Raw genomic sequence first — 23561 nt, 5'->3', positions numbered from 1 at the left:
TATAGGCCAACGCCATATAAAGGAGAGAGAAGGGTGGATTTTACATGACTGCATAGCCTCTTATTGATTTACAGTTATTTTCTTCACGAGTGTCTAGACCTGAAGTTCCTTATGCAGCTTTTGTAATGGACACAGTAACAGGAACATTTATGAAGCTGAACTGCAAGACACCTTTCATATTTCCCTTATGTGAAAGCACGTCCTTTCAAATTTGCTTTAAAATGGAGTTAGGGTAAATCAAGTCAGTAGAGAAGAGAGGTGAAGAAGTTCAGATTTGAGCTCCAGCCCTGCCTTCGGTTCATCAGAACAAGTGTTCCTGAGCTTCTGTTGTCCTATGCTTCCTTTTCTACAGGTAGCGAGGGACTTTCGGGATGTTGCAGGCTTCCTTTTCCCAGTCACATTTACTCTTTCCACCTGGAAATCACATTTAGGCAGATTTTGAGGACTTCATAAATTGGTCTGGGCTTTCCGGATGTCTGGTAGCTATAGGGAGCAGGCATTTCTGAACCAGCTGCTGCATGTCTGGAAACTCTGGACATTAGCATTGTGAGCATGCACTGCAGTTACAGAACATGAAGTAGCCTAGCAGGAGCAGCTCTGTGTGTGTGCTGTGCTGTCCAGCCACGCGTAGTAAGCGTAAAACTCTTCAGAAGCAGCAGACTTAATGCAGACATACTGTGCAGCTACTAAGACTCTGTGCAGTCAGCCCCGTGCTTTCATGGGGGAACTATGCAGTTATTTGCATATAGATTATACATCCCCTGGCTCCTGGGTGTGCTGCAGCTGCTGCATTTGCACATTCTTTTTTCTGCCCACGAAATCCTCTGCAGACATAGGGGATTCCTACCCCTCTAGTTTGCATCATTATATCCGCACTCCTCCAAAGCAAAAATGATCAGGACCGATACTTGTTCCACTTCTCCCTTTGATTCCCCTTTCCCTTCTAATGACAAGTCCTTGCACGAAGTGCTTGCATGAGACACCTGGAGACAATTTCACGGTTTGCTACTGCCAGAAGAGAGAGGTGACAGTCCTCAGTCCTTTCCCCTCCCAGCAGTCCTTGGTCTTGGCCGTCCCTCGGCTTACGTTGCGCTGGCTCTGGCATGTTTTAGATCTGTCCATTAGCCACTGGGACCTATTAGCCTGGCAGAAAAATAGCAGAAAGGTGGATAACTTTCTCTGGAATAACGAGGTAGATCAGCTGACTAAATTACAGATACAAGGTAAAGGATAAGACTACCTGAGCTGCTGCAAGTGCAGCCAGGAGGCTGGGAAAGAGATTGAGACTTGACCTCGCACTTTTGCAACAGTGACTTGTTCAATCAGCTTAGCTGCCCGTGAAACAGTAGTTTGACTTCTGTCTTTTCCAGAACAGAGGCCCTACTTTGCCTCTTTTTCTCTCCCCCTTGTCATTTGTAGCTGTGTCACTCAGTCTGGGGAAATTTGGGTGGATTTACAGTTTTTATCACATCACCACATAAGAATCATATTTTTGGAAGGGTCATCAAGGATTTTCTACATCATGGTCTTACCACCATATAAACTTTCTTTAATATGCTTCTATGGCCTCAAACCAGTTGTGTTATTTGTTTTTCCCCAGCTATTCATATGTTGGAGGCTAAAAGCATTGCTATCATCATGTTCAGAAACCTCTATGCTTTTTAAAAATGTTTACTCTGATTCTAAGGTATCCTCAAAAAAAGGCTTTGAATCCCTTGTCTTGCTCCCTTGAACTAGTTTCAAAATTGTACCTAAAGCTAAATACATCTCCCATATTGTGTGGAAACTGCTTTGAAATTTAACAGAAATCTGAGAAGCTTCTGATGGCTGCCTCAGAGTGCCAAGCACATGAGATCTTCTTCCCAACCCTCTGGAATAATAAAAAAAATTCTCAGTTTTTTTCCCTACTGCATAACATCCAGCTGGATTTGAGCTGTAAGAGCAGAAAATCAAAATGCGATGAAATTCTCATTATTCCTTCGATATTGTTTAAGAAAAGATGGAAGATGTCAGTGCATTAATAAAACAATTTAGGCATCCGTCTGCCACAGTGGTGGAGCACAGAAGATCAAAAGAACATTCTCATCTGCTTGACACACACACACCCAGTGTTCATTCATTAATGGCATACTTTTAGCGTAGGTTATAACTGTATACATCGTACAACAAAGCAGTGCCATGAAGTCCCCTGTCCGTAGGGAACAGAGAGAGCAGAAAAAAAGTCTGGTTGATTAAAGCATTCTCAGCGGCTGAGAACATCACCAACTCTGACATGGTTTGCTGTGACCTTTGAAAGGGTGGGAAGAATAAGTGCACGCCACCGTCTTCGTTTGATTGTATTGTTCAGAATGAATCCCCCCAGTGATAAAATAATTCCTGATAAAACACGTAGCTTCAGAAGCATGCACGGGAGGTGTGTGTTGAAGTATCAGTGCTCTGTAAAATACGCACAAATAAGCGGTTTGGGGCTGCCCATCTGTTTTGGTGACAGAAAGTGAAGGTCTGAGTATATGTATTTTAAATCAAATATGACCCATTTCAGGTCCCGAAGAAGAAAGGGGGTCCATGCTTTCCTGACAGAGGAAAGACAAAACACACGTTGTGTTTTTCCTGGTATCCCATAGGGGTCTCTCTAAAGACCTATACTTCAACTGGAATGCAGAAAGCATTTGCTTATTCGTTTACATTTTAGAAAATAAATTTCCTCACCTCCAGTTTAGGAAGATCCCACTTGTAATGAGGCTAACTCGGCAGATTCCAGACCAAATTCGTTCCTGGCATGGTGGCATTGACTTAGCGGCAGCGCATCAGAAACAAATCTGGCCCGTTCTCTCTGAGAAAGCGAAAGTGTTAGCCAGTTGTTTCGGAAGCACGCAGAGTAATATGCCTTTGGATTGTACACAGCTAATCCTCTTTTGCTGACTATAACCTGCTTAGTCTTACACGAAATGTACTCGCCGTCTTTTCATAAACCTGATCCAAAGCCTGTTGAAATCAGTGGAAAGACTCCAGATTTTTTTCGGTAGTTTTGGAGACAACTCTATATGAACAGCTGGTCTAGCACTGAGTCTTCTAATTGAAAGACAAGGAAAATAAGCAGCACCAAACCGCATTGGACTTAGTGCCGGATTAAAGATATAAATGAAAGTAATGTGAAACTTGTAAAACCAGACTGGACAAAACACTCTGAAACATGCTGCAGGGAGCAGTCTAGTGCTAGCAGGGGAATAAGTTAGCTATTTAATGATTTCTTTTCCATAGCTTTTACTTTTCCACATATTCTGTAATGTAACAGTACTTTTTTTTTCCTTAGGCAAATAGCTGCCAGACAGCAGCACTGGAATGAGAACATATGTAGTGTTTGCTTTTATCTTACATTACAAAAGAAGCATGAATACCTTGTGTTATTCCAAGTATAAAATTACAGGTGTCAAATCATTTGGTGCTTTAAGTGCTGTGCCAGAAAAGTAATCCAGTAAAAATAGCTATGTCCTGTCAAAGCTAAGCAGTTAGTATTGTTATTACAGTTCCTTACTTGCATGGCTCCAGCAGCGTAAGATGGCACAAAACAAGTGTAAGAGACCAGCAAGAAACTTGCCTGGAATCGCCCAGAGCGTAGAAAGACAGGAGGAATGAAACCAGATAAATCTAAGGGCCCAAAGTGAAAATCTGCCTGGTCTGCTTTACAGTTGGTTTGAACTTCAAAAATGCTGTTAAACAAAAGCATGTTTAACATTTTAGGGGGTGATTCTTATCCAGACATCCTAAAAAGGATTAAAGCAAAGGGTGATTTGTGCTTGGTTCTGGATAAGTATGTGATTGACACTCCGTCCCAAGGAACATACCATTTAAAAAGTAGAAAAATATTTAGCTGGAAAGGTGAAAGAATTTTTTCATTTCCATGTTACAGATGAAAGTGCAAAACAGCGATTAAGACGGTTTGGCTGGGCTAGACGGTCAGTGGTCGTGTTGCCTGTGATGGAGAACCCCTAGCTGCTGTCAGGTGCCTTACAAGGAAGCCGTCCTTACCGAGCTGAATAAGCTGAATAAACTTGCTGGGGACCTGAACTAAGGCAGGAGGTATGAGAACAGGACATAGCAGAGCACAGCACGGGTTTCTGGTATGTGAATTTCTCTTCAATAGAGCATGGAGAGCCACACACACTTTGTGTGGCTTCTGGAAATTAAGTTAATACTTTTGTTATCCATTCCACAAAAGCTGGGTCTGAAGAAAATCTATTTAGTAGATTATTTCCCTAAAGGGGGCAGAAGACTCACTGCATTTAATAGTTTTTCCAGGCCTCCAAAGCTGCAGTGAAACCTGAACAGAGATAGTCTGGTTTGCTAAATTGGGGACACGCTGCTTCTGTCAGTATAAATGTTAAGAAGCTTATTAAAGGACATAACAGCTGACAAGTGAATCTTTAATCCCTGTCAAATCCCTTAAATTTATGATCAGTGTAAAAAAGAAACTTTTACTCATCAATTCATGTGTGTTTCTGGATAAGATGTCTTTACTTGCATGGTGATAATCAGAACACATTTTACTTGTAATTTTCAGGATGAATTTTGTCTACCTTAAAAAGCACTCCGAAAAAACCAGCTCTCTTCCCCTACTTCTTGAAAACGATAGGAGTCATTGTCCACACCGGTATTTTAAGTAAATGGCACGCCCTAGTGTGGCAGGCTACATAGTATGCCACTGAACAGCAGGCCAAATCCTAATGTTGAGAGGCTGCAGTTGTGTTAAAAGGTCAGAAACGACAAGGGCATTTAGTGCACCAAAGCTCACCCGTCCTGATAGAGATACGAGTAAGGGGTTAACAGTCACACGTGTCGATTTACAGAAAAACTTCAAATTTGGTTGCTCCTTTTTTCTTTGCAAACAGCATTTCACACTGAATGTAAATATCTCCTGCTGCAATGAGTAAGACCATGTTAGGTTCCTTTTTCATACAAGTTTCATTGCTATTAATCTGTGAAAAGACTCTGTACCAAAAACCAGAACCAGCTATGAAGGATAAATTAGGTGGGGGGGTTTATTTCTGAAAAAAAAAGAACACTGCAGTAGGTCTGTCAGTCAGTAGATCAAAGGATGCATCTAGTGTACCTTGGTATGCTGTAACGTGAGCTATTTGTTCAGTAGTTAGCTCTAGTTAACTAACATGACTATTCATTCTAAAATAAGCACTCCGGCAGTGTTTGCTCCCAGGCAAATACTTGTTCTGCTACAGTTCTTTCTCAGCTCAGCTGCCTCTGATCCCCTTTGCAAGTGCCGAAGTTGTTAGCCTTTGTAGTCATGAGAGTTAATTACCACTCATTTTGTTCACTTCTCGGCATGGCCAAAAGCTTTTATGTCCTTGACATGGTTCGGGAGTGGAAAGACTAGCCAGCGTTAAGGGACTGTTTCTTATGCAATATATGATTAATAGTTGCCAAGAAGTGGTCTGCCACATGCGTACTGGCAGGTTGGTGGCTGTGCAGCTGCACTGCTAATTACATAGCTGGGCTGGCTGAGCGCGGTGCATCTGACAGTGGAGATAGGCTCCAGGGCCCAGCAGGAGATCGAGGTTAGGTAAACTGGGCCACCTGGGAAGTGGTGGCTAGATGTGGCATCTGGGGACAGATGGGAATGGATCTGCTGGGGATGGAGGCGGGACACGTGGAGAGTACAGCTACTAGCTGTGATCCAGGGCGGTAAGTAAGGAGCAGAGGAAGAAGTTAATAGCAGGCTAAAGCAATATGTGTAGCAACCAGCTGTGCTCAGCGTGGCCCTTTGGCATTGGGCTGGACTCCCTTAGCTTTGGGAGTGGTTGTGGTAGTAGGAGAGGAGCTTATATTATTGTTTAGCTTTCATATCAGTCCAAGAAAACTAGGTTTATCTCCCGACCCAAAAGCATTGTCCCCACCAAAGCGGATATTGAAACACAGTGCTCTTTAGAGGTTGCGGCCTGCAGTAGCAGGAAGCTCAGCAGAGACCGCATACTTTTAGCATCTCTAATCTCTGGGGTTTTTTACTTGAATTATGTTTTTCCTTTTCAGCTAAATAAACAGTGAAAAGTCTTTCACTGCGTGCTAAGATATTCTCAAGTGCTCTTGTTTCCAAGGGTGACTTTACTGGGGGCAGCAATGCAGTCTCAGAACAGAGTTCTTACGTGTCCCAGTTACAGATTTACTTCCCATGCTGCTGACAGCTTGATTTGTGAAAGAAAAAAGGACAAAATAGCGAAACAAAACTCAGCCCACAACCCGTGCAAGAGAGAAAAACACAGACTTGCTGTGCTACAGAGGAAGTGTCAAACACAAAACATTTCAAAGGAGGAAAGCTTCTAGTCTTCATGTACATGATAAAAATCCTTTTACAAGAATAAGTCACATAACTAACTATTTTTAACGTTTCCTGTTTAATACCTGTGGGATAAGTCTGTGCAGCTAGCTGGAGGCCAATTTTAACCTTGGACCATTGAAATTTGTTGACCTGTGGTTTGGTACAGAGCTGGCCATTGTTTTTTTTTCCTGCTTTGAAAGAAGGGATATCTGGGAAGCCTCTAGCAACTGCACCACCCCCCCAAAAAAAATATAAAAAAATCACATGACTAACTCTGTGCTAGACCTGGTTCACTTAGCTGCCTAGTTTTGCAAAGTAGCCAGATATTGAAAACGTTGCTTAATTAAGCAGATATCAGACTTAGAAACTCATCATGATGCTTTTATACTGAATCTGGTAGATACTAAGAGGACATTAAGTGCATGTGTAATTCCAGATCTGTTTCAATTCTGGTTTGAGACTAAGCAGCAATTGTGGAAAGAGAAGGCTGAACTGGGGTGCTCTCTTGTTGAACAAACTATTTTATTTCTAAAGCAAAGTCTCATGGCAATGCACCGCAGGGCTCATGATTCATAAGGCCGGTCAAGCGATGAAGGGAGCTGTGTCTTGATTTGCAGCTTATAAAACAGGAGTTCGTTAATAAATGCATTCTTCAGAATTATAGCCCAGCTCATTCTTAAAAGTGGAGTTCATGGCTTTGTCTTGAACAGTAGCCTTCTGTGATTACTGCATACTGTGCTTTTATGATAGGTGAGACAACTTCCTCCTGGTCACATAGTTATGTCACCATTACATGGAGAAAAAGAACTGGGATGACCCAGTCTAAAAAGGGTAAAGCAAACAGCAAAGCACTGCCATTGACGAAACAAACTTGCTTTAAGCGCATTCTTTAGTTAGTCTGAGTCATCGGTCTTCAAATATGTTTATTCTCTTCTTCCTCTTCCGTCTTTCCCTAAGCTGTATTACAAAGCAGCGCTTTGACTGGAAGCTGGGGTGCATTACAGGGGTGCTCCTGAGAGCAGGCGGGAATGGAGACTGTGGGGAGGGATGGAGCCAAGGTACTGAGAAAGATGACCAGAGCCCAGGTTGCAAGTGTTGCTTCTTAAGGTGGGCTCTGGAAGGACATACCGAACCATGGGTAAACCATGCATCAGTTTGGCGACTGCCTTGGTGCCTGTTCCCTGTACTGCCTGTTCTGCCTCCCATCCCTGGAGTTGCCCCTGTTTCTTCCTCCTCATGCAGGCTTTGGTCTAAGGGAGGCCCAGACTGTGTGTTCCTCTCCCTGTCATCTCACCAACCTCACCGATGGGAATTTCAGTTTTAAATCCAGAATCTTGAGAGGAAAAAAGTATTCCCTGGTTATGAAATTGAATGAGTCAAGCATACCTTTAAATTGCTGCATGTATTTCTGGTAAGAGGATCTGAAACGTGCAGATCAGAGCCAACCACGGCAAATAGTGACCATCCACAGAAACCAAACTGAATATGGCCACCCAAATGGTTATATTTTAAAACTAAGTAGTATGGGTGAGCAGATGTGTTTTGGTAAGGCTTAAGAGAGACACAGAGAAATTGATTTTCCAGAAATACTAAACTAGGAAGCGCTGTTTAGTTGTTGACAGTGCACAATTTTTCCTAAAGTCAACTAAATACACAGTTTTGGGGAGGTACTTCTGGTATGTTTTGACCTCAGGAATCTGCCTTCGCCAATTTAATTCCCTTATCAGAACATGTCAGAAATGTTTTCTTCTCTTAGCATGTGTTTATATACATGTGTGTTTGTATATGCATCCATGTGTGTGTATCCCATTATTAACAGTTACCATTAACTGTAGCCATCAGGGATGAAATGGACTGTAAAATTTCCGTGCCATCTGCCCAAACAGCAGACTGGCTTCAAAAAGAATACTCAGATATTTTTGAAAGCTAGGCTGGATGATGAGGATGATGATGAAGTCTCTGTGTGAGAAAAAAACCTAATTTTTCAACTGGCAAACTTTTTTGAAAATCAGAAATTTCTGCTGTCTGATATGCTGTCTTTCAAGTACAGGATCCCAGTTTTCTCATTCGTAAGAACTGTGTTAGAACAGCATGTAGATTGAGCAAAATAAAGTTAATGGCATGACAAAATGTTTTGATATGTTGTTGTAATTCAAGAGAGGATTTCTTACCCCTCCACGGAAGAGAGCTGCTTGTCAGCATGGGCTGAGCCTGCAGCGAGTCCGGTTTCGGTGGCAGCAGCTGTGTCGCTGGTTTTGCTCTTCTGCGAGAACCACGGGGCAACAGCAGCACCAGGGGCAGCATTAGGGTGGTAAATTTGTAGATGAAGGAACACAAATTTGATTACAGTATTGGTTATGCTGTTAGTCAAGTTCAGCCAATTGCATTTGTGTTGAGCAACACTCAGAGCCTGCTGGAGCCAGTGGGAGTTTTGCCATCAGCTTCCCTGGGGGGTAGGATTTTGCTCATTGTTTAAATTAGCCGTATCTCACAGGAGCATGTGGGAGTAAATGCAAAGGTTTTGAACTGAAGGAGCCAGCAAGCAGCTTTATGCATTTACTTTGTTACACAGGTAAAAGCTGAGACAGCAAAACCCATCTGCTAGACCTTCAACACATCTCTGTAAAACCAATGTTAAAAGTCAGAGCATTCTTTTCTATTTTATTTATGGCTCTGGCTGTCTGAATGAGTGCATCTGGAGCTCAGATGCCTTATGCCCTTATTGTATAATTAGTTAACTTGAAAAACTGCACACACTGTCAGATCTTTGCTGTGGAAATGCCAGGCTCTGTAGTTGAGGTGCTTTTGTGTGTGCGTATGTTTTTTAGGTGAAAAGGCTGTTGAACTTTATGCATAAACACTGTTCTCTGTCTCCTTTTTTTCCCCTCCCTCTTTTGCTACAGACTGTGGACTAGCATTGAATATTCAGGGAAAGCTCCCCAGAGAGATTAGGGACATGGACAGATTTTAAACAGGGCCTTAATGCATGGACATGAAAGGACAAACGTTCTAGTGGGAATACTAATGCAAATGCCCTGCTTTTGGGTAAAAATGCATTAAACAGCTGCTTGCATGCTAGAGATGCTTTTAAAATCAATACAGACCGGAAATTATAAAATCTATAAATAGAAATCTTGCTATTTCCTCAGTGTAGTACCCAAAGAGAGTGAAAGTACTTCACTGACCGCCTTTGTTATAAAACATGCAACGCTGTCAAGTACCAGTGCTAGAGAGTAGCACATCTATGAATCCCTTTCTGCAACGCTCAGAATCCCAGAAACTTACTTCAGGCAGGAGTTGTCCCTGTCCTTCCTGGAGAGCTATGGGAACTGAGACTTAACAGCAGTAGGAATTAGATGCTTTGACGTGAGTAAACTGCTGTTACCATCAGTTACTCTGGCACACCATTGTGGAAGATAGCCTATTGCTATTTTTAATAAATCTAAACTAAAAGAAATACAATGAAGCTTTGTGCAACGCACAAAGAAGCAGTAACAGTACATATATTTGGGGCAGCTCTGCAGCAGCTAAACTCAAGTGGGGCCCAACTGTAAAAACTGACAACCTGGATGGGTCAGTGTCTGAAACGGGGGTTGCATAATAAGCAACACGGCAATACCAAAGTGTCAGTGCGGCTTTAAACACCATACAGTTGGTATTTATCGTTATGCTATGCGCGTTATTAAAGGAAGGCTTGACAGATTTAAAATAAATGTAATGAAAAAATCTTTCAAGTACCTTAGGTTTCTGAAATAAATATGTTGCCCTACCGTTGCTGTATGTTTGCCTTACGGGTTCTTCATCCTGAGTCCACATCACTGCTGAGCCCCAATCTCTGAAATGGAAACAAGTGTCATTTACAGTATAGAAGTGACACAGTGTCCATATAATATTTAGATCATTTAAGTTCCCATCGTGGACCTCATTTCATTACCTGTGCACTTCCTGTGACCCATTGCCTCTATTGCCACCATCTCACGTTATGGTAATCCCTAAAAAAGCTGCCACTAAATTGGAGCCCTTTGGTTTAGATACGGCACGCTTGCAGCTGCTGCAAGCATTTGGCATCTTCAAACTCCACATTTCTTAAGCTCTATCTTAGTTTGGGGCAGGAGAACAAGTCTTCAGTGAGAAGCCCTGCATCCTGCAGCTTTTCCTTGCTGCCTGCCTTCTGCATTGTCCCCATAGCTCTTCATTTTGGCTCCTTTTTGCTTTCTACCGATTCAGACATTTCTTTCCAATCGCGCGGCTTTTCCTGGTCTGCTGCTGCTAATTGTGCTCTTTGAACCATTCCTTGGAGACGACATCTCTGCACTAAAAGTTGTTCCCAAACTTACACTGCGGGCCGGTTTTGAGGCTGTGTTGGGTGTATGCATCCTGTTTGCCACTTGGAAGACAGTGGTCGGGTCCCATTCTGCAGCCATAAGAAATAGGTAGAACTGCAGCTGCTGTCTGCGGGAGATGTAATTTCGGATTCTTTCAGAATGAAGTGGCCTCTCTAACCTTAGCCTTGCTCTCAGTAATGCCTGTGGTGTAACCACACTCAACAGTTTGTGGTTTGGATGTTAAAGAGGACAATTCCCTTTGAGAATGCGACTGCTGTTGACATAAATGGCAAGACTTCATGATGTCTGCATTCACACATGGCCATTAAAGCTAATCGGACAGCAGGACTAGTCAGACCCCTCTCTGCAGGCTAGTCTTTGCTGAAATTAATACTCTGTGGGCCCCTGAGATGGTGCCACAAGTGTTAACCAGGGTGCCCTTGCATGCCCCCGCTCTTCCTGGCCTAAAATGCACAGATGTGTCTTAAGATGACTGCTGCTATCTTGGCTCTACTTTTCCCATGCTTGGCTGTTTCTCAGAGAGAGATGCTTGGAAATGAGGAAATGCTAAAGGGAGCGAGCATTTTTTCAAGTTTGCAGTACTTACTTTTCCACAGAAGGCAGGATGAAGCGTGCAGCCATCTTGGGTCCTGCTGCTGCCACCCTGCTGGGGCTGCTCCCCCAAGCTATGTGCTACATGACGATGGATTAGAAAGGGAGCAACGGGGCTGGGGGGAGGGCGACGGGGGGGGACCAAAAAAGCAGGATTGTGGAGTGAAATGAAGACACTTTCCTCCGTGTGCTTCCATCCTAAGGGGAAGGTGACTAACGCTTGCTCATGTGTCCAGAAGGTGGCACCGGCAGCCCGAGCCTTTGGGCAGCTCTCCCATCCCATCCAGTCCCGGCTCGGCTCCTGCCCGGCCCCAGCCTGGGGGGCACCGCCGCCACGGCTACAAACTCCCTCGCTAATCCAGGGTCTCCGCCTCCCCAAAGGCTCTCCACCTTTTAAACCTGCAACCAAGCCTGTGCTCTCCTCACCTGGCTCCAGGCCTCTGAGCCCACGGGTGACCGGCGTGGAGGTGGCCAATAGTCATAGGCGTGACTGGGATCTTGCGACTTGAATAAGCAGCTGAGCCTCGGGAGGAGCAAAAGCTTTAAGCAGCTTTAAGCAGCGGGATCTTTACCGCCTCATTACAAAATTAGTTTTGCTGTTGAAGTGGGGAAAAGCCCATCTCAAGATACCATTCCGGGTTTTTTTGTAAAGGATGTTTTGCAGCAGCTGCTAGTGCTGTGTGGGCACTGCCGCTCTGTTAGTAGATGTGCGTGCATTGGTGTGAGCAGTTGAGTTCTCACACATGCTGGCAAGCAATTCTCGGGTGACACAATTGTAGATACCAAAAGAAAAGGCAGTGCTTTATCTTCGCCATTTTGGGGGAATCTCTGTGGCTGTGAAAGGTAGACCTGGAGCAGGGTTTAGGCACTGTAATCTGAGGCTTTCAGCCAAAATATGGGGTGAGGAGGCACCTTGGTGCTGGAGAGCCCTCAGCTCCGCACCTCTGGGCAGTGAAACTGTTTTGCTGCAAAAGAGAGTGGATAAAATTTTCAACTACGCTTGAGGAGCCAGATGAGTTAGGCTTCTCTGCAAGAGCAAATCTGGCTTTTATGTTTCCTTTCTTGAGATGGAAGATAGCTTTCTTAATTTAGGCAACGGTTTTCCAACCTCAGAAACCACAGGGATCCATGCTGGGTTTTGAGGATATCCTGCTCTCCATGTTGGCCAGTCTGTCCCCATTTTCCTCTACTAGCATTATTGCTCTTGTTTACAAAAAAACATATCTTTTTTCCCCTCTTTTCTTCACTCCATTTCACCTCATCAGGAGCCAAAACCAGGGTCCTGTGCTTGCCACGCACACCCAGCTGCTCCGGTGGGAAGGAGAAGGCAGGCACCAGGCCAGCTGCCAGCTGCGGCATCGATGCCAGTCCTCATCCTCCAGCCACTGCCCTCCACTGCCTCCGTGGCAACCGTTCAGGTTCAGTCACGAACACTAGCAGGCAGGACAAGATACTTGAAGGAAAGCAGCAGCCTGTCTGTTGATCACTTTTGCAAAGGACCTCAACAAAGCAGCAATCAAAATAACCCTCAAGCTCCCAAAGCTCTGTTCTATGCTGCTTCTTAGGCGCTATTATTTTGCATCTAGTGGCATGGAATGGAAAAGCAGGCTGGAATAAACTCCCGATATCTGGGCACAGTGTGTTTACTGTGTGCCCTTAGTTTAACAGTGTCCTGAAAGGACCCTTGCTCTTTATAGCTATGCACTGAGTGGCTAAAAGTAACTAGTTTAAAATACAGATAATTAAGTCCATTAAAATTTTAAAAAGGTTTTACCACTAAGGAGGAAATGTGTAGGTTGAAAATAAGGAGTAGAGAAGAAATTATTCTGAGTTGCACAGTTGACTTCGTGCTGGAACAGCCTGCTTTTCACCGGTGCTTGTCAGCTGTTGATGACTCTTGGCATTATGCATATGCAGGAAGGCAGAACATGCAGCTGGACAAGAGGGCTGCATACGGAGAGAAGATTTTTGACCTTGCAGCAGCTTCAGATGTTGCTGTTCCTTATTTCTGCCCATATCCTTTGTTTCTTATATAGTCCCTTTGCAAGGCAATGTTAGGAGCTGGGCCTCTCTTTTTTCTTTTTTTTTTTTTTCCTGTGTGTGTTATTGGTTTACACCACTTCTGATAGATCAACTGCTCACTACAAGACAAACTGCAGGGCTGCTTCCCTTCTGTAGCAGCTGTGCTGGAGAACTGCTGATGAGGAACAAAATGGGAGCTACTGAGCAATCGTTTGGAGACTGGCTAATAAAAAAAAAAAAAAGCCAGCTAATTAGAGCTTAGAGGAAGAGGCAACACGTTGTGCAAAAACACCAGAAGGTAGGCCCTCCAAATCCCATACACTCCCTGTAAATAGCTATAATTAACCCCACAGTATTCAATTTATTAATTAAAATTTAATTAATATTTTCTGTCCTTCACAATCATCTCAGAGGCAGGCAGGAAAACATAGTGGCAGCTGGGTTTCCATAGAGCAGCAGTGACATTCAAGAGGGCAGAGGCACAGGAGACCCTTTCAGTCTCCCAGTAGCACCTGTGGTAAAACAGAACTTAAATTGGTCACTGGATTGCTGGCAAAGGAGGGGAGGATGGGAGACAGCGCAAGCCTCAGTCTTCTCCTACACGCTTCCAGGCGTCACCCTACAAATAAAGCACCCACCTGGGTGATTTGAAAGTGGGTAGAATAGTGAGAAAAATTAGTGTCATTCTTACTTATTTGACCCACCAATTGAAGGCTGCTGTGCGTTTTACTTGTTTTGATGTTCTGCATGCTGCTTTGTCTGAGTAGAGTGAGTTCAGCAAGAGACACCTCCCCTGAGCTCCATGGGCCCCTATAGAAAAATAGAAAAGCTATTGCTTAAACGTGTTGTGTCTGTACTACTAGCTTGGCGCGCTCCTCTTTTGCTCCAGGGATGGGTTTCCTGGTCATTCATGCTACCCGTGGTCAGTATGTCAGACACCCGTCAGTGCCTGAGCTCTCTTCTGGAACAAATCCGTTGGTGTCCTCAAGGGGAAAAGTGAGTGTTGTCAACCGTCTATTTCACTCCAAGGTTTGCTCCAGACAAACAGGATAGATGCAGACGACACAAAATGTATTTCATCCAACAAGGACAGTGCTTCAGCATTATTCCAGGCTAGGCAATAGCATCATTTGTTCCCTCACGCATCCTTTTCCTAGAGCACGCAACAGTTTTTTCTGGCATTGTAATGTTCTTGACACAGCACTGCTCTGCCGGGCTGCATCATACACCTGTTAATATTCTCCATACTTTGAACTGAAAAAAACCCCACCAAGCCCATGCACAGAAAGTAACAACTGTTAGCTACAGGGTCAGCAGACATGAGCTGAGCACTATGCAGCGTGGCTACAGCCAGCCCACTCAATAGGGAACAAACTCTTAACAGTTTGGTCGTGATCCGTCCTTCCGTCCTGCAGAAACTGGTATGTGAGTAAGGGTTTGCAGTACAGGCCTGGTGAGAATGGCCATGAGGTAAAGAAGGTCTTTTATTCCCCATTTAACAGAAGGGTGCAAACTGACTCAGCAAGAGAACATGCTTGGAGCATGTTTGCAACCACATCTCCCAGGCCACGGGGAAAAGCTTTCAGTACAGAACTGTTAGATAGAAGCAAGTGGGGAAAGGAGGTGGGACACAGGCACTATCACCACCATCTTCTTGTCTTCTCTCCGCTCCTCTGGATGAAACACGATGGGTTAGGCAGGTTTTTGATACACCTAGTGGATCAGGCCCTTCTGGTAGTGAAGTAGCATGCCATTTCTCAATCCTAGGGTGGCAGGCACCAAGCTCTTCAGTGCTATGAGGTCAGAAGTGCTTTTGAGCACACCCAGATGCAGAACCGGAGGTTCCTGGTGAACGTCAGCATTAGAAAAGATGAGTGTCACAATTTGGAGTCTCTTTCGCCTCCACGCTGTGGTGCATAACTGCAACTTTAGGACCATCACAGACCCTGTCCTTATGGTCTTTCCTATGGTCACGCAAGAAACCAGCCTCAGGCCCACCAGACCATGAGTTACATCTCCCATTAGTTGTGTGCTCCCAGGCATGACCAACACTAAGGGGTGATGGAGGGCTAGAATGAGCAAGTTGTCTGCCCTTGTGGGAAAAGAAGCGCCCTGCAAAAGTGCTCACGCAGGGCTGTCCCCAGTCTGCCAGCAGCAAGGCCAGAAGGGTGGAGATGAAGATGCCACTGCTATTGCAATTGGTTCTGTTGGCTTCAGGCTGGGACACCCAATACGGCAATGCTGAATCACAGCAGCATTTAATCTTTTGTTGCCACACGTGACAAAACAGGCCCAATCCGTTGTTATACTGTTGGTAACTCCAGGTAGATTTCAGTAGAACCGAAGGAGATGGGAGACAGATGCTGAGAATCACTGCAGCCTTCATCCTGAAAAGAAACTCCAAATGAGCAGAGTAACTGTCCAACAACTACTGCAATTATTGCCTGACTTTGCATGCCTCATTTAGGCTTTTCTTATTTTCTTTCTTTCTTCCAATCTAGGAAACTATTTTAACTGAATTTTTAGAAATGTACTTCCTGCACCTCTCCAAAATTCATCAGCTTCTCTGACTTTTACGGACAGAAGAGCGGGGGAAGAAAAACAAATGCCAGGCAACTCAATGCTAAGTTTTGAATTTGACATTTGGAACAACAAATACATCCAAATGGTTTTTGCTTTACTGTTAGTCATTTGTACTAACCTGCAATTAAAAGGCTCAGCATTTGTTCTCATCTCTTTCTGAAATTACATTTTCCACTTCCTAGGCCCTGGCCTCAGGCAATGGATTTTTGAAGCAATCATGCCTTGATAATTAATGTTTAAAGATGAATGTTGCAACTTTTAACACAGTGTGTTGCTGAGTAAACATCCAGCAATGCCTGGTACCAAAAAAGAATACAAAAAATACAAGGCTTTTACTGGAAGCTGCAGGTTTTGTGGACGTTATCCTTGGAGTTCCCAGCCGCAGTATGTTTGATTACCCTTTCCTCTATGCTTGTGGATGGGGGAGACTGCCATGCTAAAAAAAAAGGCAGAAGAAAATAAATACCACATCTAATCTGTCAGTTCTTTGAGCCACTGACTCATCACCCCAGAAAGCTTGCTGGGAACAATTAGCTCATATAGAGAGGGAGGAGACAAATCCTTGACAAATGATCTGTAGTTGTAACACGACCAGTGCCATTTTGGATTTTTGCAAAAGGGCGGGAGGACAAGAGATGGAGCCGGAGGAGAGGAAGGGGTAAAAATGGAAGATGGGGGGCCAAAGTATGGTCAGAAGTTCCCTTTCTATTTCACGTCCCTTTGTTTCTCCCGAGTCTGCCTTTTCTCTGTAGAAGCCACAGCTTCCAGGTCTGTTACTAACCCAGTTGGTTTTACCTGTGTGAGCAGCCCATCCTACGTGGGTGCTCCTCAGTAGCATTACTGAATGTTTTATTACAACATTTTTTGGTGCTTTAGAAATGAAGTTACTGTATCATCCCTTTTTATCAGAAATCCATAGCAACCGAAAAGGCAAGTGGGAAAATCAGCACCTTTGGCATTTCGGGAAGGGTAGTCTGGATTGAGACTGCCTCCTTAATTTAGGCATCTGACTTGAGCATTGCAATCCTGATTCAGACCTTCTAGAAGACACACCTCATGCCTAACATTTCCCAATCAGCTGGCACAAGGCAGCTGCCTCTTCACCTCAGACTCCTAAGACAGGAAAAGTGGGAAAGTAGTCTCGTGGTATTGTGAATGGTTTCTGTCAAAAGGGGCAGGGTAATCACACTGAACCATGGGAGGGTCTGGCCATGCCAGGGACCACATACTGCATCTACTAGTTTGGTACATCCCCTTCCGATCTGATCTCTTAGTGCTGTTTCTCATACACTGAAGCCTTTCCTGGTCTGGCAGAGACCAGTGACAAAATCCTAAACAGATCAACTGGAACAAAACCAGAATACTACTTTGGGCTAGTTTTCCTTTTTTTTTTTTTTTTCCCTCTTCTACCTTCTGGAAGAGAGAAGGAAATTCCCAATCCAACACACAACTGGCAGGTTGGCAAACCAAGTTCGGAGCAGGTGCTTTGGGCTTTGTTACTCTTTGATGTTCTTTCTACTCAGAAGGAACCAAAACCCAAAGAGCTCCTGGAAGAGCTCCATGTGCCTGATTCTGCAATTAAGCGTGAAAACGGAACCTCCCAAATAATCTTGCCTTTCTGGAAGTGAAGTTCAGGCTCTAAAAAAGATTAGTAAGAGAAACATTCAGCACTAGTCATACTCATTTGGGTAACAGGCAAGTTTCTGCCTGTGCTCACTTCTAGTATTCATTATGAATGTGTATTAGTGACTTCCTAAGCAGTAATCCTAGCTGAAGAGCAAATGAAGTATTGCCTTCTGCTTTAATAATTTCCTGTTCTGTTAGCATTGTTTATATACCGACACCAGCATGCTGATACTTTAACTGAGTGCCCAGTGCTTGGCAATTTTATTATCCATTGCTTTAGTTACCTGCCTAGATTGCTGATCCTAAAAGGATTAAGCTAATTTTTAGACGATTTTGCTGTTGAAGCACAGTGGGTTGGAATTCTTTTTGTTGTTGTTTTTTTGGCTCCTTTAAAAGTTTTCCAGTAAAGATGAGGAGCTATTTGTACTGAATTTAAGCCTGCTGAAAATAGCTTGCTTGCATTTTTTCTGTTGGTTTTTCACAGATCTCTTAAAAAACAGAGGTCCAGAGAGCACTACCGCAGGGTACAGGGTGCTTCAGTTACACTTCATGTTAAACATGACAAAGATCATTCAGCATTTTGCTAAATAAAAGCATTACCAAGTCCCATGGAACGGAAAATTCTTCGGGAGTAAAAGCAGTGTGTTTTTCAAGAAATGCTTAATCCTAAACAGATCATTCAAATGGAGTGTGAAAAAGACTCTACTACAGCTAATGAAAAGATTTTGTTCACCCTCAGTGGTCTCTCAAACAGGCAGAGATAATATGCTTGCCCTTGCTAACAGTGTTCATTTAGCTGTATTTCCTTTCCTAGACCAGGGAATTAGATTTCCTTCTCCATTGTTTGTATAGAAAGACTCAAACTACTCAAGAAGGTCATGTGGGAGCCACTGTGTTTAGAAGAAGGAGCTGCATTTGAATAGAAGATACCTCCCAACTTCATGTTCAGCCATTTAGCTTTAGTCAAAATAAGCATCCTTACCATGCTTTTGAGCTGATGGCCTCCAACAGACCCTACCAGTCTGCTGCACGCACTGCCTTGCTGCAGTGAGGGACTGTAAAAGACCCCGCATAAACAAACAGCAAGCAGCTGCCTCACATGCCAGCTCACACACATGTGTGCATGTGTTCGCACTGGTGAGCATGTATATTAAGCCATCCAAGTTTATACACAAAAGGTTGGAAATATTTATCTTTTTTTCCCCTGAGGCTCCATTCCCAGTTTATTCCAAATCCTGTCCCCAGACTTAACATACTTTGTTCTTACATTGCCTGCTTTGAAGTCTATGGACGTGAATTGGGCAGGCTCCCAGCACCTTCAGTTGTCTCTGGACCAGACTTCAATTGGTACATTTTATCTAGAGGATGTTTTGAAAGGCGTATGACTTGATTGCCAAGACCATTTCATAAGGACCAGGACTCGTAAAGAAGCAAGCAGAGGCACAGAGCAATTTGAACAGGGGCACAGTCACCAAAGTGTCAAGGATGAGGGTAAAATTTAGGGATCTGGCTTGCCACCTGCGTCAGAGCATGATTTGCTGTCTTTGTTTTGTTTTGGCTTTTGCTCTTTCTCCTCCTTACTTCTTCACTGTTAGAATTAAAATGGCCGAGGTAATTTATGCTACAAATTCCCTTTCTTGTTCTGAAACCAGCAATGAATGCTGTAGTTTTTTTCCTAAAGGAAAACCTTTCTCTAAAGGTGCCACACTCTACCGTTTTCTCTCTAGAAGCTTGGGATAGGGCGAAAAAAAGCTCCATTAATGACCCTTTCGCTATGTAACCTTTCCTTAAATGCCAGCAATGGAACTTCCACAGAGAGAACAATAAATATTGAAGGAGGAATGTGAAGGACATTATGAAAGAAGAATGCAAGAAAAGGGATCTGCTCAGACAAGTTTCTCAGGAAAGGTGATGTAATATGTACTGCAGAAAATCCTAGCAGTTGACATAACTTACTCTTTTGCTAAGCAGCTGTGGCTGCCAGCAGGCTGGGAAAAACAAAACATGCAGCTAGAAATACAGCTGAGCAGATTGTTTTGTCCAAAAATACAGTAGGCGTAAAACTTGTTTTCAAAAGATGTCATTGAAGTTTAATTGAAAAGTGTCTTATTAATTAAGGCTGAGTGACCAGTGGATGAAAGTCTCATTTCTGTTGGGGCTGTTCATGGTGATACTGTAACATTAACTCCTGCATGCTGGGAGTCCTCAAGAGGCTGCTGTTGGGATGCAGTGGTACGCAGTTCTGTTACAAGCTCGCAGTCCCATTCCTAGAGTTTAGCAAATGTTTAACAAGCTTTTTAACAGCTGTCTTGAAAGTTGCCTGGCTTTGTATTGACTGACTTGCACATATTTCAATCGGGTTTCCTACAGAAATGACTGTTCTCGGCACGTGTGTTGTGCGTGTGTCTGCATCTGTGTATATACAGTTTGGGAAGCTCCCTCCCTGTTGTAACAGACCTGACAGAGAGGCACAGGGTCTTTGAGATATTGAAGATACTAGAATTTTGTGGAAGCAGGTGGCTGGATACTGAAGAGAATCTGGATCTTCAGTGCAGGGGAAAGGCTGCAGGGAACTGTGCTCTTAGTCAGCCTTGGGGACTTCAAGGCGCGCAAATCTGGAGGATCCCAGTTTTTCTTATTGCAGTTCTCACAGAGCTTACTAGTTTAAAGGTCTTGGCTGCAGCCTGAAATATTTCATCTTTAAAAACCCTAGCACTTTTTTTCACTAGTACACGTACAGAGCAAAATGCTGCACATGCAGAGACTGGTAAACACAAACTGCCATTAGAAGGATGAATGTATCCGCTTTCCGGTAGGCTAATTCATAAAAACTGGATAAACCGATGAACAAAAAGTCCCAGCACATGAGCTGTTGTGGATTTATTCATTATTAACAACACAGTAAGAACTGTACAGGAGTAATGTTTATTATGAAAATTATATTCAGATGTAGGAAAGAAATACATGATGTGTTACCTCCTTTTTATAAATACTGCTAGCACTGCCAGACAGCCAGTAGGCATGGTCTCATGCAAAAGAACGTGCGGTTATTTTCATAAGGTTTTTGTGAATAAGGCTGGACAAAGCTGCAGGAGATCCCTAATGTTTTTCATGGGACTACTATCACATCAAAATGTCATGTGCTAACTTCTCGCTTTGCTATAAATTGGTTATAAGGAAAACAGAAGCAGTAGGACTGACAGTACTAGATATTCTCTTGTAGTGGGAGGTGGAGGGACCTATTTAATCCTTAGGAATGTCTGAATATTCTTCCTCTGCCTCTGCTACATACCCACTTCTTTGCATTTTCTCTTTTGTTCTAGGTGGAGTCTGGATAAGAGCTGTCAGGGAAGCTTTTAGCTGGAGTGAGGCTACCAAGTGATAGCGATCTTGAACCACCGTTTTAGAGGAGTGGCACCAAAAAGCCTGTTGTTACGTCAAGTGCTTTACAGGACAAATAACACTCCCTCCTTCCTCAGCTGCCTAAAAATCAAACCATAGATACTGAGCTTCAGTCTGAATACGGTAAGCAAAGCCTCAGAAGCCTGCATCCATTACATGGTTGAGTTTAAAATAATTATAGTTATCAGCTTATCATACAACTGTTTTAAACCAAGCCAGGGGAAAAATCATTAGAGCACAATGCTGTGTAACTGACACTCATATTGCTGGATCTGTCCCTGTTGTACTAAAACTACAGTACATGAGGTCTTATCAGTACACGCTGTGCTGATGTTGGGTTGCATTTCAAGAGCTCCCTCAGTTACAGTAGTGCTGAGGCTGGAAAACTACAGTGGATCACTGGAAAAGCCCTGCCCACTGCCAAAAACATTCTTGCTTCTTGGCCGTGACAAAAGCTCAAGATCCCTTTGTGCAACTTCAGTTTCCTTCCTAAACTGGAAAGTTCGAAACACATCTTCTAAGCTGCGTAGTTACTTAAGCGACTAAAGTGGCAGTCTTCTTTTTTCACTAGGGTAGAACAACAAGGATCAGAAAGGGATGTTATCGATCAAAGTGACAATTCTCTATCCCTAAAGATACAGTATCCCTCAAGTTGGTGGCTTTTCAAAAACCTCTCTATCCAGGATACGGTGTCCTTAGAGTATCCCTTAAGGTTACTGTACCGTGAAAGATCTAGCAACCTTTCAAAAACCTCATCCTGAGTTTTCCGTGCAATTTTCTGGTCTCCGTTTAAGAGAAAGTTTCCCCCAACTAAAACCTTGGTGGCTAGAGAGATGGGGGAGGAAGGGCAGCGTAAATGTCTGCCCTTCTTTTGCATAGAGATGAAAACCAGCTGGTTGCTCCAGTTGGCCTTTGGGCCAGCATTTTATAAAACTTTATTCCTTAACTGTTCCCACTAAATCCTTTCTGGTGTCACACTCACATACGCAGCCCTTTCGCATTCCCACATAACCCTCTTGCTTCTTTATGAAAGTCAATTTGTGGCTTGAAAAGCTCCTATCAGAAAAAAAGCTATTTAAATGTCTTGTGATTTCTTATGTTTGTTCTTTTGGCATCTGAGCATAGTTGCTAAAAGTCTAAGAATGGCTGCTGCTGTTTAAATTTCTTCCCCTCCCCATCCCTAAATCAGGTGACATTTTTAGTTTCAAATTGTGTATCGGGGAACACCTTAAACATCAGATCTGAGAGAAACGGGATGAACATGATGGGTCTGCAGCTTTAGGTGCTGCAAACAGCCCAACTCCCCATTTTAAAAATCAACCATTTTTTTGGTTTAAAGTGTGAACAGTCCATCAAAAAGATACATGAAATCCATTTTCTGGGTGATGGAATGTACGCCTGCCTTGTTTGCTTCCTATTAGGTTATTAACACTTACTGCATCTGTAACTGCTGGTTATTGAAGGAAGGACTTAACTTTCTACCAGAACCCTGGGACTAATTAAAACATCGCCATTAATGTTTAATGAGAAAGTTGTTACTTTCACCAGTAAACTGGTTTAGACTCTTAGTCCCATAAAGCACAAATGGCACATACTGAATAATAGTTAACAAGCGGGTTTGGGGGAAAACAGAGTCAGAGGAGTGCAGCTTGTTGCATAAGTTAAAAATGTTTGGTTGCTTTCTTACTTTCCCCATCAGTACTGGATATTATATATGCTAACTAATATTCGTCTCTCAGCAAGACACCCGGACCTTGTAGGGCCAGTTCTTTCTTCCAGTAAGACCTTTGCATCATAAAATGGCCCAGACAAAATATCCTCAGGGGAAAATCCCATGCTTATAGGAACTGCTAGGGCAGGGTATAGCACCACTTGCTTGCCTAGCTGCTTGTCTTGGGTGGAGAATGGCCTGCTAGAAAGGAATGGCCAACACAAATGGGAAAGAACAAATAAGACACTTGAGGGTGTGTCTAATGGATCCCAATACTGAGGGCAGGAAAGGAGGAAGTTTTGCTTCTCTTCTGTGCCAGCCTTGGGCAGAGAAGCAGATCTGGTAAATTTTAGCTCTGTATTTCTATCAGACAATTCTGCTATCTTATTGTTCGTACATGCACAGAGTAAAACAGCCAATTCTGCCTTCTCTGGTAAGAAGTAATACCTCATTTAAAGCGACTGGATTTACACTGAAGAAGCGTAACATGAGGAGAGTAACATTTGGAGTCTATGGGTCCTCATTACTAATATTATAAAGGTTATTGAAAAAAAGCCACCACAAGCCATTTCATGGTGCATTTACATAGAGAATGGTAAGAGCAGTGAATAGTGCATTTCATTCAAAACGTTTCATTTAACGAAGATTAAATACGTATCTGAACTCTGTCACACTTTGAGGTACGTTCCTAACCTGGTTTGGCTCTTGCTTATAGTGGTATAAATCAAGAATTACTTTACTGAAGTTGGCAAAGTCAATATCCTGTATTAAACTCAAAAGAGAGTGAGTCTTGCTTTTTACCTCTGCAGCAAAGCCCATTCAATTCAGTACGAATACAGCAGTACGTTTAAGTGCAATGCAAGAACAGAACCAGTTGGTAATCCGTGCCCTAAATTCGGTACAGAGTTCTGGAGCTGTATTTCCATCTGAATGCTCTTGAACATTGCAGCAC

General features: G+C 43.4%; 1 protein-coding gene across 4 annotated transcripts in view; it reads left to right on the top strand.

Annotated features, from left to right (window-relative positions):
* COA1 (cytochrome c oxidase assembly factor 1) overlaps positions 1-23561 on the top strand; it is a 58377-nt gene that overhangs the window by 7404 nt on the left and 27412 nt on the right. For 3 of the 4 annotated variants that reach the window (XM_074575628.1, XM_074575626.1, XM_074575629.1), the window contains exon 2: positions 20820-21021. The exons of the other annotated variant lie outside the window; for it this stretch is intronic. The gene's annotated coding sequence lies outside the window, so the exon portion shown is untranslated. The remainder of the gene's footprint in view (positions 1-20819; positions 21022-23561) is intronic. 4 annotated transcript variants of the gene reach the window in all.

This window comes from Larus michahellis, chromosome 2 (genome assembly GCF_964199755.1).
Source record: "Larus michahellis chromosome 2, bLarMic1.1, whole genome shotgun sequence".
NCBI classification, from domain to species: Eukaryota; Metazoa; Chordata; class Aves; order Charadriiformes; family Laridae; genus Larus; species Larus michahellis.
Note: the sequence above shows the minus strand (reverse complement) of the source record. Positions and strands in the feature narration are given on the sequence as shown.